General features: G+C 34.5%; 1 pseudogene; it reads right to left on the minus strand.

The window, feature by feature from the left end:
• The window catches only part of LOC111149203, a 35,591-nt pseudogene extending 20,492 nt beyond the window's left edge, over positions 1–15,099 (minus strand).
• Positions 15,100–16,805: the final 1,706 nt, after the last annotated feature.

Raw genomic sequence — 16,805 nt, forward strand, 5'->3', positions numbered from 1 at the left:
ACTTTATAAGGTAATATCATAGTGTTTTTCAATGAGGCTGTACTATTTTATATTCTCACAAGCAATATAAGAAAATGCCAGTTATTCCATATTCTCACCAACACTGTATTTACAAGCCTTTTTAACCAGAATTGTCCATTTCATTAACTTATTAAACTTACTGTCCTAACTTAGTATTGCCCTATGTTTAGTATTAGTATTTAGTATTAAATGATATCTGCAAGCTGTAACTTTTCTTTCTTTTTATCAGTGGTACTAGAAATTGCTCAATTTTATTGATATTTTTAAAGGCAATATGTCTTCATTGATTTTTTCTATTGTTTGTTTTCTATGTCACTGCTTTCCACTGTTTATTACTTTTTACTTAGTCTTGGCTTCACTATTATTGTTTTCCAGTTTCTTTTGGAAACCTACACCTGCCTTTAGACTTTTCCTCCTTCTTTTATAATTAAAGCATTTTGTGCTAGAAATTTCACTCTAAAACTATTTTAGTTAAATCTCACGCATTTTATGTTTTGTTTTCATTTTCATCCAATTTAAAATATTTTCTAATTTTCCTTGTGATTCCTTTTTAATTAATGGTTTGTATAGAAGTATATAATTTAATTTCTAAACAGTTGGGAAAATTTAATATATCTTTTTTTTGTTCCTGATTGTTAATTTTGTTCTATTGTAGCCAAAGAAAATGTTTTGTTTGCTTTCAGTTCCTTTTATATTTTTTGACACCTGGTTTATGACCCAGTATATCAAGATGAATGTTCCATGCATACTTGTTGGTGTGAAGGTGGGTGGGTAAGTATTCTGCTGTCGCTGGGAAAAGTATTTAAACATCAATTAGGTCAAATCGATTTATAATATTTTTGTTCAGTTTTTCTATATCCTTATTTATTTATGTTTTTATTAGTCATTGGAACAGGAATGCTAACATCTACTGTAATTATAGACATGCAATAATATGAACTTACACACTAATTACTACTAGTAGTTTTATTTTCTGGCATTAGTTCTATTTTTTTGTTGTTGTTTGTATTTGAAGGTCTGTTATTAAGTAAATATACATTTATGTTGTTCTGTCTTCTAGATGCATTTACCTGTTTATCTTTATGAGATATTCCAGTTGTCCCAGGTAATAGTCTTTTTCCTAAGGCCTGTCTGAAGTTAATATAGCCAGCTCAAAAATTTTAAGATGTGTGTTTACATGATCTCTTTTTCACCCTTTTATTTTTGTAGATATTTTTTAAATTTTGGAATGTATTTTAGATATAGAGAAAAGTTGTAAAAGTAGAACAAAATATTCCTATACACCCTTCACCTAGTTCCCCCAATATTAACATCTTATATAATCATGGTACATTTATCAAAATTAAAAACTAAGATTGGCACATTACTATTAACTAAATTCCAGGATCTGATCCATTACATGGCATTTATTAATCATTACACTTCTGTTTCTTCTGCAGTATAAAATTTCTTACTCTTTGTTTTTCATGACCATGGCAGTTTTGAAAAGTACATGTTGGGTATTTTATAGAAAATCTTTCAATATGTATTTGTTATATGGTTTTTTAATGATTTTTTAATTTTTTTATTTTTTCTTAATTTATTTTTTAAAAGATTTTGTTATTTTTTATGATTATAAGGATTATTGGTTTTGGGGAGGAATACCACAGAGGTCTAGAGTATTCTCCTCACATTATATCAGGAGGTTAATAACAGCAATGACTTATCACTGGTGTTGTTAACTTTGAATAAGTTAGAGTCTTTCAGATACTCCCCCCATTAAGTTACCATATCTTGCCTTTCATACTCTATTATTTGGAAGCAAATTCCTAAGTCCTGTCCACAGTCAAGAAGAAGGGAATTAACCTCCAATTTCTAGAAGGAGGTGCATCTACATGTATTACTTGGAATTCTTCTGTAAAGAAGATTTATTCCATCTTTCCCATTTATTTATTGGTTTAATCATTTATACATAACAGTATGCACTCAGCATCTTTATACTTTCAGTTATAATCCAGTATTACAGTATTTGTGGGGTTTTTTTTTTTTCCCTCATATTATTCTAGTTTGGACCATTGGGAGCTCTTTCATACTGGCTCCTGTGTCACTTTGAAATGCTCCCACAACCTCTTTTTTAAGCACTTTCTTACTTCATGGTACTGTAAGGTGCTCTGGTTTTATTTCGTGTTCCCTGAATTAGGTCTAGAATTAACAATCTGCTTAGGAAATTTGGTTCTTTTTTTAATGTAGATCCAAGTTTCTTACCTATGTCATTTTTTTACTGCCTAAAGAATTTCTTTTAATTTTTTTTTTTTTTTTTTGTATTTCAAGGAAGATCTGATGATAGTGAATTACCTCAGTGTTTCTCTGGGAAAATATTTATTTCTCCCTCACATTTGAAGCTTTATTTTTCTAGATATAAAATTTTAAGTTGTTGATTTTCTTTTGTCTCATTTTTCTTTTCAACACAAAAATATCATCCAACTCTCTTCTAGCTTTTATGGTTTTTGATGGCAAGTCTGCTGTAATTCTTATCCTTTTTCCCTCTATAGATAAAGTTTTGTTTTCCCTCTGTCTACTTTCAAGATTTTCTTTTTCTCTTTGGTTTTCTGGGTTTATATATAACATGCTTAGATATACATATAGATGCATGTGTGTTTGCTTATTTGTCATATATCTGTTTGTCATCCTCTGACATTCCTGCATCTGTGGTTCCGTTGTGTGACATTAATTTGGTTCAGTTTTCAGTCATTACTACTTCATTTTTTTTTTCTTTCTTTTCTATCATATCTTTTCCTTCCGGTATTCCAGATCATATCCCATAACTCTTCATTGTTCTATTTTTTTATTTCTTTTTCTTTTTCAATCTTTTGTAATCTTCCCTTTCGGATTTCAGCTGGAAATGTGTATATTTGCCTATCTTGAAGCTCACTGATTCTTGAGCAATGTCAAATTTACTGATGACCCATCAAAGACATTCTTCATTTCTGGTACAGTGATTTTTTTTTTTTTAATTTCTAGAAATTCCTTTTGATTCTTCATATTTTCATCTCTCTGCTTACATTTTCCCAACTGTCCTTACAAGTTATCTATTTTTAACTTAAAGCCCTTAACATATTAATGATAATTATTTTAAATTCCCATGTGTTGATTTCAGTATCCATGTCATATTTGAGGAGAGGATGGATTTGTGGATGATTTTTCTCTTCAGGCTATGTTTTTTTCTTGCTTTTTGGCATGATCTGATAGATAGATATATTTTATTGGATATTAGAGACTGACATAAGTAGGTCTTTAGTGTGAGAATTTGTGTTAATTTGGCTAGAAGTTGGGTTATGTTTAACGTTTGCTGTATCTGTAAGTGCCAGAAGATTCAAATGCCTTTAGTGTCCTATAGGCTTCCTTCAAAAGTCCTCTGTAAAGAGTCTGTGTCTTGCAGCCATTATAGCTCTAATCCACTGTCATTACACTGGAGCCCTATTGGTGTGATGGTTAAGTGTGTGGTAAAGGAATTGTTTATAATCCTCTGATTAAAATTTCAGTCTTTTAGTGGACCTATGTCTCAGAACTGTAAGCTCCACAAATGTTTCCAGGTGCAGAATTGCTTTCTGTTTTGTTTTGTTTTGTTTTGTTTTGTTTTCGTTTTTCTCTAACCCCATTAAGTATGTTTTATTACTTTTTCTCTTAGCTGAGACAGAAGGCTGGAATGAAAATGATTGGAAGGGATTCCCTTACCTGAGTTGGGATATGGCTCTGGAAAAGTCCGTTTTTCTAAATAATAGTCTTTTGTCATAAAGGTTCTGAGTATATTCCACAATGAATATACTCATACTGGTATGAATTGAATTTTGCCCCTCCTACCAATTAGATATTGAATTCCTAACTTTCAGGACCTGAAAACGTAGACCTTATTTGGAAAAAATGGTCTTGGTAGATTCAGCCAAATTAAGATAAGATCATTAGCGTAAGTCTTAATCCTCTATGACTGGTATCCTCATAGAAGAAGGAAATTTGGACACAGGTATGCATAAAAGTGCCATGTGAAGACAGAGCAGAGATTGGAGGGATGCAGCCACAAGCCAAGAAGTACTAAGAACCGATGGCCACCATCAGAAGCTAAAAAGAAACGGGGAAGTATTCTTCCCTACATATTTCAGAGGGAGCATGGCCTTGCTGACACCTTAGTTTCAAACTTCCAGACTTCAGAGGTATGAAAGAATAAATTCTTGTTGTTTTAAGCCATACTCATCTGTGGTACTTTGTTATGGCATCCCTAGAAAACTAACAATTACTCTTCCCCTCCCCTGATATGAAAGAACCTTACTTGAAACTTCACCATGGTGATCTGGTAGTTTCTGGATGTAAAGCTCACAAATTTGGGGGGAATCTCCTTAAGACTACACAGCTCAGCAGTTTCTTAGTCTCATGCTACTCCACAGTCAATCTCTAGCAGTTCATCAGAGTTACCAGTTAAGTGTTCCTATAGGTTTATGGTTCCAGGAGCCTCCCTTTAAATAAATGGATTTTAGCTGTATGTCTCTATATGCACATGTCTCTCCAAATATCAGAGTGGTAGATTGTCTTGTTACCCACTTCTTTGATATGTCCAAGAATATTTACTGATGTCCAGTTTGCATATATTTTTCTTGTGGTAATGATAGAATGAGAACTTTCAAGCTCTTTACATATCAAAAATGAAACAGAAAGTTGAGAAAGCTATTTAGAAACCAAGATCTGAATGCTAGGCATGCTCACTGCTACTGGGGTGTCATTGGCTGTAGGTCATCTCAGTAGGTAGAGCTAGGCAATACATGTATCTTTTGCCCCAAGTATACACATACATCTGTAATTATTCATTTATAATATTTTTTTTAAAGATTTTATTTATTTATTTGACAGAGAGAGATCACAAGTAGGCAGAGAGGCAGGCAGAGAGAGAGAGAGAGGGAAGCAGGTTCTCTACTGAGCAGAGAGCCCGATGCGGGACTCGATCCCAGGACCCTGAGATCATGACCTGAACTGAAGGCAGCGGCTTAACCCACTGAGCCACCCAGGCACCCTCATTTATAATATTTTTATTTTTAACTTACATGTGTCTTTACATTGAATATGTATTTCTTATAGACAGCATATACTTGGTTCTTATATTTGTATCTGGTTAATTAGGCAATTACTGCCTTTTAATTAGAGTATTAACATCATTTGCTTTGATGACATTATTAATATGATAATTTTACATCTACCTTGTTATCTGTATACTCCCTTTGGATTAATTGTATTCCTTTTTATTTGTATTATTAGTTTGGTAGGTATACCTCTATTTCTACTTCTTTGCTTTAATAGTTGTCCCGGCAGTTTCAATATACATTTTTTTTTAAAGATTTTATTTGTTTTGACAGAGAGAGAGAGATCACAAGTAGGCAGAGAGGCAGGCAGAGAGAGAGAGAGGGAAGCAGGCTCCCCTCTGAGCAGAGAGCCCGATGCAGGGCTCGATCCCAGGACCCCGAGATCACGACCCGAGCCGAAGGCAGAGGCTTTAACCCACTGACCCACCCAGGCGCCCCTCAATATACATTTTTAATTTAATAAAGTCTATCTTTATGTTAGACACTTGTGTTGTTTAAGATCTAATGACTAGAAAGAGTTGCTTCATGTGTTTTATCTGGTTTTATACTTGTTTATGAAAGAAGGGCAAATGCACTAATTACCTCTTTGGAGCTGGAAAAAGAAGTCTCCAAAATAGAATTTTCAGGCAAGATAATAGTAGTAAATTTATACATATTTAAAGAAAACATTAAAATTTTAAAGATTCATTTGATAGTTCCAACAAACATCAAGACTAGGCCTAGACAATTTTTTTCTATAGTACTGGGTAAGTAATTTTTCATCTATTTCCTGAGATATAATGTCCTACTTAGAAGAAAGATAGTAGAGAAAGGAGAAATATTTCAATCAGAAGAATTTTGAGAAGAGGGGAAAGAGCAGAATATGTATGAGTTCAGGGGACAATATTCTTGGGGTTTTTTTGTTTGTTTTTTGTTGTTGTTGTTTTGTTTTGGTTTGGTTTTGGTTTTACTTTCTATCAGAACCTGCAACTTAGTGATAATTATTAGAGGTTTTAGAAACATTTCATTCAGGTAGAGGAGCCTAAGAACATAGTAACTCCTGGGATATGTCTTTAAAGAACAAGGAGGGCTAAAGATCTCTAGAAGAATCCTAGCCTTTAGTTAAGCACCACTTTCAGAATTGCAATATAGGCATAGGAGCAATGGCATGGAACTGGGGCCTGGTAGTATGAAGAAAAAAAGGTCCTGAGCAATGATCTTGCTTCTTTAGTCTCTGTGGGAATAATCTGCCTACCTTGGGAATAGGACCCAAAAGTATCAAAAGAAAATTAAACAGAGAGAGTCCTGATCCTCAGATACTAGCTTGTTTCCCAATTGAGAGAGAAAAAGACAGAACAAGTTATACTTCACTTATCACCTGTTCAAGGAGAAGCAGAAGCCACCTGACTTCACTGACCATATCAGTGGAATACATAGAAGATGCCACATCAAGTTGCATCATCCTTATAGCCATGAGGCTACTTACACTACTTTTTTCCCCACCATATATCCATATCATTTTGGGGAGAAGTCAGGGTGGGAGTGGCAGACTAGAAATCTGAGGAACTAAGCATATTCCTCAGTCCTTCCAGCAAACACTGAGTTATCTAGAAAGAATGCTTAAATTATTGTCTGTCTAAGATTATATAATTGGAATTGAAGATATTTATGATATGTCTCATGCACAGGCATTATAAATCATGTAAGACATACAATAGCTTTGTATTTTAACATAGCATTCTTGACAATTTAATTAATTTGATGCCAAGTTCAGTTACTTCTATGCCAGTGAACATACGTATGTGTTGTCTAGCTGTTCTGCAGAATGATTCACTGGGATAAAGTCTATGTATTTTGTTCTATTTATAACTCTGATCTTGATACCTCCACCAATTAAACATCTTTATTTTAACACTGAGGAATTTGAAATACAAAGAAAGGAAGATTTTTTTTTTCAAGGTTATTCAATTAGTGAAGGACAGAGTTGGAAGCCAAATCTAAGCCTGTCTGTTCTCAACCATTATATTATATTTCTAAATATTACCTTTTTTTTTTTTTTTTTTTTAGTGAGAGAGAACCATGCAACTTATTCTTTAGGATAATTTGTCCTGGAAAGGTGTTAAGCAGTCACTGGATATATGAAGATATGACTATAAGCTCCACAAGGGCAGAAACAATGAATGTTTTGTTCATCACTAAGTCCTGGGTGCAATGTGTGGTATATAACAGTTTTCAATAAATATATATTAAAGGAAGTTAAGAAAGAAAGGAAACAATAGAAAAAAGAAGAAAAAGTAGGAGCTATATGTAACAGTATAAGTTGTTTAGTAGAACATGTCAATATAGCTCTTTTTGACCAATCGTAAGTGGCAGAGTTCACCAAAATCCAAAATCCTAGTACTAATTACTAAATAATATGAACAATTTCTTACTTTATTCTACTCTAGGTCCTTACTTTTGTCCTGAACCTCATCTGTCTCTGGTATGCTCTAAATAAAATAATCAGAAAGGGAGTAAGTCTGAAATATGGGGGCAGAAGTTATGAAGACAGCTAGTTACATATCTAACTTATATCCTTTTTTCTTCCCTACTAATAGAACTCCTATAACATTTGGACTGACGATACACCCAGCCTAAAGATAAAATTTTCCAATTGGCGTAACAGCTGGAGTGGCTTTGTGAATAAGTTTTAGTCAATGAGGTATGAGTCAAAGTTATTGAGAGAAAAAGTTATTGAGATTTCTTGGAGGTTTCTCATAAAGGGAGCAAGACAGAAATCTGTGAAAATCCCATATTTCTCCATTTTTTCCCCCCAGCCTACAATATGGTTAGAAGGTGGAAACACTCACAGCTCCATTGGCTGTGAGACTGCCTTGATGAGAGTAGGTCCTGTGTAGAAGGCATGCCAGTAGAGCTGGATTCTTAATGATGGTGGAGACACCAGTTCTGAACTTAATTCCAAGCTGAATTCTGAATTTTTTTCACATAAAAAAAGAGAGAGAGAGTGAAATAAATTTCTACCTTTTTTAAGCCAGTATTACTTTGTGGTTGTTGTTATTTATAGTTGAATTTCATTCTAGCTGATTTATGATAAGACTCAGAGATGACTGAGAATCATATATAGGCTAGAGATATCTACTGCAAAATATACTTGCCAATTTTTAAAATGTTCAATATTTTTAAGCCCAATATTTCCACACTGAAGTATATAACTCAAAGTAGCCATAACCAATGTAGATATTTGAAACATCTCTTGCCTAGTCACATAGCTAAATCATATTCTCCGCCTCCTTTGCAGTTAGTGTGTCCATATGACTGAGTTCTAGTCAATGAAAGGTGATGTGTACCACTTCCAGGCTGGCCTATAAAAGTTTATCAGATAAATTCCATGCTCCCTCTTTTCCTTATTTCGCTGAAAGGGAGGACTTTGTGGACATAGAGACTAGTAGAGGTGCAAAATGGAAGAAGTTTACATTCCTGAATGACTAGATAGAAGATTACTAGACTTGAATTTTTATGTAAGGAGAAATAAGCTCCTGTTCTTTTAATCCTTTGAGATTTGAGATTGTTATGACAATAGTTTGCCTACAATAGCTAATTTAGCTAAATTCAAATGCCAGTGTCAGAGTCAAAATACCCTATAACCATAAACTTATCAAATGCTATAAAGGGAAGTCTGAGCTCTGAAACCTATTATCAATATAATTAAGGGGAAATAACTTAATCTCTCTTATCTTTAGTTTTATCACTGGTAAAATGGGGGAAATATCACCTACACTAGAGGGTTATTGAAAAGACTGATTAATATGGTTTTTATGTACACCTTAAACATTTGAGGAAGATTAGCAACTAACAGTATAAGAGGAAATGAGGGTCTGAGGAAAGTCCACCTTCACAGGTAATGGCAAAGAGCTGGTGCACAGAACCCCCCCCCCACCCCGCCCCAGTATTTTGGCCTATTGAAACTACCTTGAGGTAACTTACTCATGGGTTCACTCTGCTTAAATTTTTATTGGAAAAATAAAAATAGTATGCTGCCAGAAAGCCTTCATTTCTCTGGCTTTCTCTTAAAAATCAATTAGAAAATAATTAAAAATGACCTTACATGAGGTGGCTATTCAGGAAATGCTGTAAAGTAGCAAGTACCAACCTAAAATGGATATCCATAGGTACTGATTCCCTGATAACTATGGCAAAGCCAATTCTATTTGCTAAATATTGGCAATGGCCAGTGAAATAACAGTCACCAAATCTAGGGTACTGTCTCTTGTCTTTGGTAACAAGCTGCAATGTATTATGGCATGGCGCTCAGAAGGTGAATGGTGGCTGTAATGTGACTTATAATAAGAGATATACATTTGGTCTTCATCCAGTTTCTGGCATAGAGTTTCTAAAACCCTTGGTATTTTTTAAGTGTTTAGAACAACAAAGATATCTTTTGTTATGTTAACGAGGTGATTTTAGAACACACCAAAGGATGGGGGTTGGTTGCTAGGCAAGCAAATGGTAATTCGAGAGTTAGAACTCCCAGTCTCACACTCTGACCTCCAGGGAGGGGTGGGTGGCAATGGGAGGGGCCCAGGATCGGATTCAATCACCAAAGGCCAATTATTTAATCATCATACTTCAGTAATGAAACCTCCATAGAAACCTAGAAGGATGGTTGAGGGAACTTCTGGGTTGGTTAGCACATGGAGATGGAGGTAGAGTGGCAAGCTTGGAGTCAGCAAGCTTGGAGTCAGAATGGAATTCTCCATTCTCCTTCCCACATACCTTGCCCTAAGCATCTCTTCCATCTGGCTGTTTCTGGATTATATCCTGTTATAATAACCACCAATCTAGTAAGTAAAATGTTTCTCTGAGTTCTGTTAGCTGCTCTAGCAAATTAATCAAAGCCAAGGAGAGGGTCATGGAAACATCTAATTTCTAGCCAGGTGGTCAGAAGTTGGATTTGAGAATGAGATCTGAAGTACAAAGAGGGAGTGATGGGATGGGGGGAGGGTAGTCCTGCAACCCTTACCCTGTGGGATCTCTGGTAGATAGGTATCAGAATTGAGTTGAATTCTTGGATACCCTTCTGGTGTCCAAGAAATATTCAGTGTGTTGTGGGAAGACCATTCGCCCAACACATGTTGGAATTGTGTCCAGGAACTAAAAGAATCACCAAAAGAGACATTCTATGTGATTTTGCTTGGAACAAAAGAATTTGGGTGATGAAAGTATATAGAATAGCACATAATTTCCCACTCTATAAAACAGCATAAGGAAAAAGTATATTAGTCATGGTTTCCAGAGAACCAGAACCAAGAGGAGATGTGTGTGTGTACACACACACCACACACACACACACACACACATATATATGCTATTTAAACTGCAATATATGTAAATTTTGTCTAAACTGTTAATAGTCCTCTAATAAATTTAAAGATAAATGTTTATATAATAAAAATAATAAAGATCTTATATATTTTCCTAGATATTTAACTTTCTGATGTTTTTTATTCCCTCCTGAAGATCTGAGCTTTCCTCTTTTCTCCTGAAGAACTTATTCTTCTATCATTTCTTATACAGCCAAAATAATGATAATGTATTGTAGGTTTTATAACACATACTTTTATTCTCCCCAAGAAGGCATGAAAATATTGAGAAAATCAAGAACAGATGACAAAGATAATAGACTTAAGCACATCTATATCAATAATTATATTAGATTTAAAGGAATAAACACGTCAATTAAAAAAGCAGATTGCCAAATTGAATTTAAAATGTAAGATACCTTGTTTTCAGTTTACAACATTATAAAGTTTAATTTTATCCCAAATGTAAATATATGTAAATATTATATATATATATACATATATACATATATATGTATATATATATATAAAGAGCCTTGAAAAGCCACGACAGTTTGAAATAAGAAGTGTGAGAGACGTACCCTATCTTTTTTTCCAGCTTATTTAAAGCTGCAAGAACAACGTGTTAGTATTGGTTAATTAAGCCAATTCTGAGCAAAAACTATGGTAGAAGAAGTCACTAGAGTGGGGATTAGACACTTTTTCTTTGCTGATAAAAGGGACCAGATTCAAGAGGAAAGTCCTATAAGCCATCCCTCCCCTTGTCCCCTTTTCTATTGAACATTTAAGTGATATAGCGGCAATCATCTTGCAACCTTAAGATGATAAGCATGAGGAAGAAAAGCCAACATACTTAGGATAATGCAGCAGAAAGATGCCTGAGCTTAATTTTCCTGATTACATTAATGATCTGCAAAACCAATGCTAGCAACTGCTTAATTTCACATTTCTTATGTAGAAAAAAAAAAATAAACCTCAATTATGTAATCACTGTTATCAAGAATTCTTTTGATTGCCATCATACCTATTTCTAACCATCCTAATATCTAAAAAGAGAGGTGCAAATTAAACAACAGTAACTTTCAATTCCCCTGGCACCATATTGACAACATTCACAAGCTTGATCATTCCAAAGAGAGAGGCAGAAAAGGCAAAGGGATTTTCATGCTGTGCAGGTGGTTTACACATTGGCACAACCATTTGGAGAACAGTTTAACACCAATTTAATAAAGAAGTTTGGAGTCATGTATATCCTACAACACACAAATTAATCTTTAATTCTCTAGAGAAACACTCTCATATTGATGTGAGGAGAGATGCAGAAAGATGTTTATTGTAAATAATTGGAAAGTTTCTATATATTCACCAAAGAAATATATAAATAAATTATGCTATAATCCTGCAGTATGATAGTATTCAACAGTTAAAATGAATGAACTAGATCTGTATGTATTAGAATATATAAATCTTGGAAACATAATTTTGAGTTACAAAAAAGTAACATGCAGTAAAAGGATTCATGCAGAAAGATATCATTCATGTAAATTCTTAAATTACACAATCATTATATATTGCTTATGAACACACAGATTGCACTGAATTGCTAGTTGTTCCTCCAAATTCATTCTCCCTTCCTCATAGTGGAAAGACTTTTAGTTGAATATAGCTTCCAACTAGACACTACATTTTTCTACTTTCCCTATTTAGGACTCCAAAGAGCTTTTATTTATGTTGGAATATCCATTGATATTTATCAAATTCAAATTTAAAATTGAGGCATTAAAATATAATTTCATTATAAAAGGATAATATTCGTTTATATAAATATATTCTTTGATGATAAATAACTTTATAAATAAATTTGGTGAAAAAACATTTTTGAAAATCTTTTTAATGTATGACTTGATTCAAGACAAGTAGGAGTCTCGTCTGCTTCAACAGTCCTTATTAATATTGTTCTTATTGCTGTACATGAAGAAAATTTGGCCTCACACAGATACATAGTTGGAAATAGGAGGAGATTACAGGCACCTTGAAAGAATCTTAGTGACCCAAGGAGCCCTGAGATTGCACTTTTAAAACTTATTCCTTTAAAAGCTGGTGAAACAACCAAATCTCACAGTTCAAAGCAGACTGTCTACCCTGTCCCTTTCACCATCCTACGAACTGCTTTGAGGGAGAAATAAGCTCCAATCTCCTTTGAGCCACTGTGTTTGGGAACTCTTGGTTAGAGCGGCTTAGTTAATATCTTATGTAAGAAACAGATACATAGGCGAAGTAGAAACGTGATCCGGAAATATACACCCACCACAAACCGTAATTGGGAAAGGGTAGACGAGCACCTTAAGTGTATCTGTATTATTTTCTTCATCCTTAAGTGAGGAAAATATGACAAAGAATCGACATTCATTAAATATGCATAGTGGGTTCTTGGTGATTATTATGTTATTTTCCATATATTCGAATATTTTATGAAAAGAATTGAATGTTTTTTGGGGATCCCAGCACAAAATGCCTGACTCTACTTACCGCGCTGGCCATTATGCTCTCCAAGGAGAGAGGTGAAAGTATCAGTGTTTTTCTTTATAAACTTAAGTTCATTGAGACTTATTAAATAATTCTAATTACACATAGATTTTGAGAGAAATGAAGACAATGAAAATGAAATATGTATGCATAAATGAATGCATTGCAGGTCTTTTACACACTATTATATTTACTTGAATTTTCTTGAAGTAAAGAAGCATATTTTCCCAGAGGTGGCGTATTAGCATACACTTTCATGCATTACTGATGTACTTGTATTATCAGTTTTCATCTAAAGATTTCAAAGTAATTTACAACTAATGGTAATTATTTACATCTTACAGGTATTTAAAATTTGGAAATTGTGTTAAAATCTATGGTTTTCTATATCATTAACAATAACCCTGTTAATTAGTAGGACACAGGTTATTATATGATACGTATGGTGGGGAAACTGAGCCCTGGGGGTAAAGTGATAAATGCCCAAGGCCACAGAACAAGTTATTTTCTCCATGGAGAGATCAAATACATTTTTTGTATTGACCTTGATTCTCAAACGCCTTCATGTGAAATGTCCCAACACATTTTCCCTCACCTTTCATTAGCCAGAACAGGGTTGTATGCCACTCCAAACCAATCACTGGCAAAAGGGAGAGACACCAGCAAAAATCTTAGCTCGGAACTCATTAAGGTCCATTTTCTGTTGCATGTTGGAAGCCACTTTTCCTGAGCACACTGTTACCTCAAACCAAAACAAAACAAATTCTCTTACAGATAAAGAAATAGAAATGGCCTTTAGGGGAACACCTCACAGTGTCCTCCACAATGACCCAATGTACTTTTTTACTTTACGTAAACTCATCTTTTGTGCTAAGTGACCCGGTAAGGTAGGAAAAAAAAATCCATGATGCAAATGTTAATGAGGAGAGGATATGCACCATTCCCTGGAACTCCTTGAATTTTGTTCAACTTTCTTTAGCCCCTTTGAAAACACAACAGTTTGTATACATACTAGCAGGGCTAGGCTAGAATTCTGCATAAGAATGGGAGACATTCACACTCTCTTAGCTCGGTTAAATTTCATCCCCTGATTGTGAATTCTGTGAGAGCAGTGAGTTTAAACTGTCCATCATTTTATTCCTGGAGCCTCAGCCAGTGTATTGCATGTAATATGTGTTCAACATGTCTTCTACACTATTAAATCTTGTTATTTCTTACCACTTCTCATCACTTCCTTTTTGTCTCCACCGAAATTCTCCCTTCTATTTTTTCTTTTTTTAAGATTTTACTTATTTGTTTGACAGAGAGAGACATGGAGAGAGGGAACATAAGCAGGGGGACTGGGAAAGGGAGAAGCAGTGTTCTTGCCAAGCAGGGAGACCGATATGGGCTTGATCCCAGAACCCCAGGATCATGACCCAAGCTGAAGGAAGACACTAAACAACTGAGCCACCCGGGCACCCCTGAAATTCTCCCTTTTAGATAGAAAGCTTGATTCCTCTGTAAAGTGTCAGAGTAACAACCAATACTGCTCTAGCACTGATTTTGTACCAAGCACTCTCCTAAGTATTTTATTTATACTGTATGTTTATCCCCCCCCATCCCCGCATTAAATTAATCAGAGTATCAACCAGAAAAGCCCCGGCCTGGATGTTGTGGAGTCACTGTGTTCTGTGCGTCCTTAAACTTGGAGCTTACTATCAGAGAGAGGAAAAACAAACACCCTGCCAAAAAAATCCTGCATGTATGTTACCATGATAGTGAACAGATAGTACAGAAGAGAGCCAAATGACATTGAGAAAGATACGCTTCTCCCCTCAATCCATAAGCCCTGAAATGTCCGCCTCACCCAAGGATTGGTGTCCAGAGAACTCAGTGGGCCAGCCAGTAAGCTCACACTAGACACAGGACACCCATGGCTGTGGGAAGTCCCCTGAAGTCACTGGAACATACACAAGAGTGTGTGTCTATGGATATAAATATAAAATGCTTCACTCACCTCGGCCCCCAAATCTGACCTCATTTGTCAGTGCTACCTTGGCTGGGTCTGGAGTGCAAGGAAATAACATCTTGACCAGCTGATGCTCCAGCAGATGCGGGAGAGCCATGTGTGCTGGAGATGTGGAGAAAATGGCATGCTGGGCCGGCCTGCATCTTCACCTTTGCTGCCCTCACAGGCCTGCTGGCAGGTGCCTCTTGCCCCAGGAAGTGCCCAACACTTTCTGTTGTTTTTTTCCTCTAGTGTAGTTTGTTCCCTGTTAAAATAACAAGATCTCAATTGTTAAAATGCAAATGGAAGAAGAGAAAGAAATTCATCATCTTTCCCACCTAGCACAGTCCTATTAGCACTTAAAAAAAAAAAAAACAAAAAACCCTTACAGTCTTCTCCCTATGTTCTTAAAAATTAAATTTTATTTTATCTCTAGCTTTTGTTCTGAACATGAAACAGCAATACGGAAAAATGTCTATGTGATATCTAGAGGGATCATAGAATATGTTTGATTCAGGACAATTTTGAGAGTAAAAGGGAGCTAAAATTCATTATACAAATTTTTGAAATTTCTATTTATTGACAGAGAAATTAGTTCTAAGATATAGATGTACCTTAAATAGTACTATTCAAAACTTACTTTCAAAAATAAAATTCACCCTAAAAAACTTAGGTAACATGTATTTACGTACATTGAAGCATTTAAAGTTACATTGAAATTTTTTTTTAATTTCTTCATATTATCTGAATTCAACAACCTTATGGAATAATTTTTTTTTTAAGATTTTATTTATTTAGTTGACAGAGACAGCAAGAGCAGGAACACAAGCAGGGAGAGTGGGAGAGGGAGAAGCGAGCTCCCAGCTAAGCAGGGAGCCTGACGTAGGGCTCAATCCCAGGACCCTGGGATCATGACTTGAGCCAAAGGCAATAATTATTATTATTTATCAATTTTCATTTTATTAATTAAATAATAATTAATAATTGATTATTGTTTCTGCAAGTTCACAAACTATTAATGTTTTAGTTATATCTGCTTCTAATACATGATACTGGTGTTTCTTAAAGAACATATTATTTTCAATATGACATTATTTTAACTTTTTCAGACAATTAGCTAAAATATTTCTTCAAAGTTGCAATTAACTATTAATACAGTTGAAATTGTTGGCTTTTTAATTGATCTTCTGTACAGACAAGTTTTTATGGACAAAACACTCTTCATAGCACTTCAAATATTTCATGAGTTCAGTGCAAAACTCACAAAATAGGAGACAGATTCTATTCTATTTCATATAAAAATATGTTAACATTTCAGCCATATACCTTCAAAAATACTGTCTTTTCCATTTAGAATACCTTTCATCAATAAATATTTTTACAAGCCAAGACTTATTAAAAAGTGGCCTCTTTCTTTATTGGTTGAAAGTTTCACCAAACTTAGATACAACAAAATAAAGTTTCTTCTTGAGTTCATTTTATTCTAAAACAGAATGTAAATGTATTCAACGTAATTAAGAGCCTCCTGAAAAATAAAAATCTCTTTCCACAAGTTTACATATTCTAAAACAAAATTACCTAATCCCAGAGTCAATTTTTTTTTATAAAGTTTGTACTTTCTTGGTTTGTTTTGCTCTTATAAGGATAAATTTCAACATCTTCCCCTTTGTAAACTTTATTTTCTGTAATTACATTATTCCAAAAGTTTCAGAGCTGAAGTTTTTTAAAGCTTCCCTCCCTGCATACTTAGATGAGGAATTTTCAAACTGATTTTGAATGAAGTGCAAAAAAAAAAAAATGTATAGGCCTCATTTATAAAAAGTT

Source organism: Enhydra lutris, unplaced genomic scaffold (genome assembly GCF_002288905.1).
Source record: "Enhydra lutris kenyoni isolate GAN:26980312 unplaced genomic scaffold, ASM228890v2 scaffoldscaffold2, whole genome shotgun sequence".
In the NCBI taxonomy this organism is placed as follows: domain Eukaryota; kingdom Metazoa; phylum Chordata; class Mammalia; order Carnivora; family Mustelidae; genus Enhydra; species Enhydra lutris.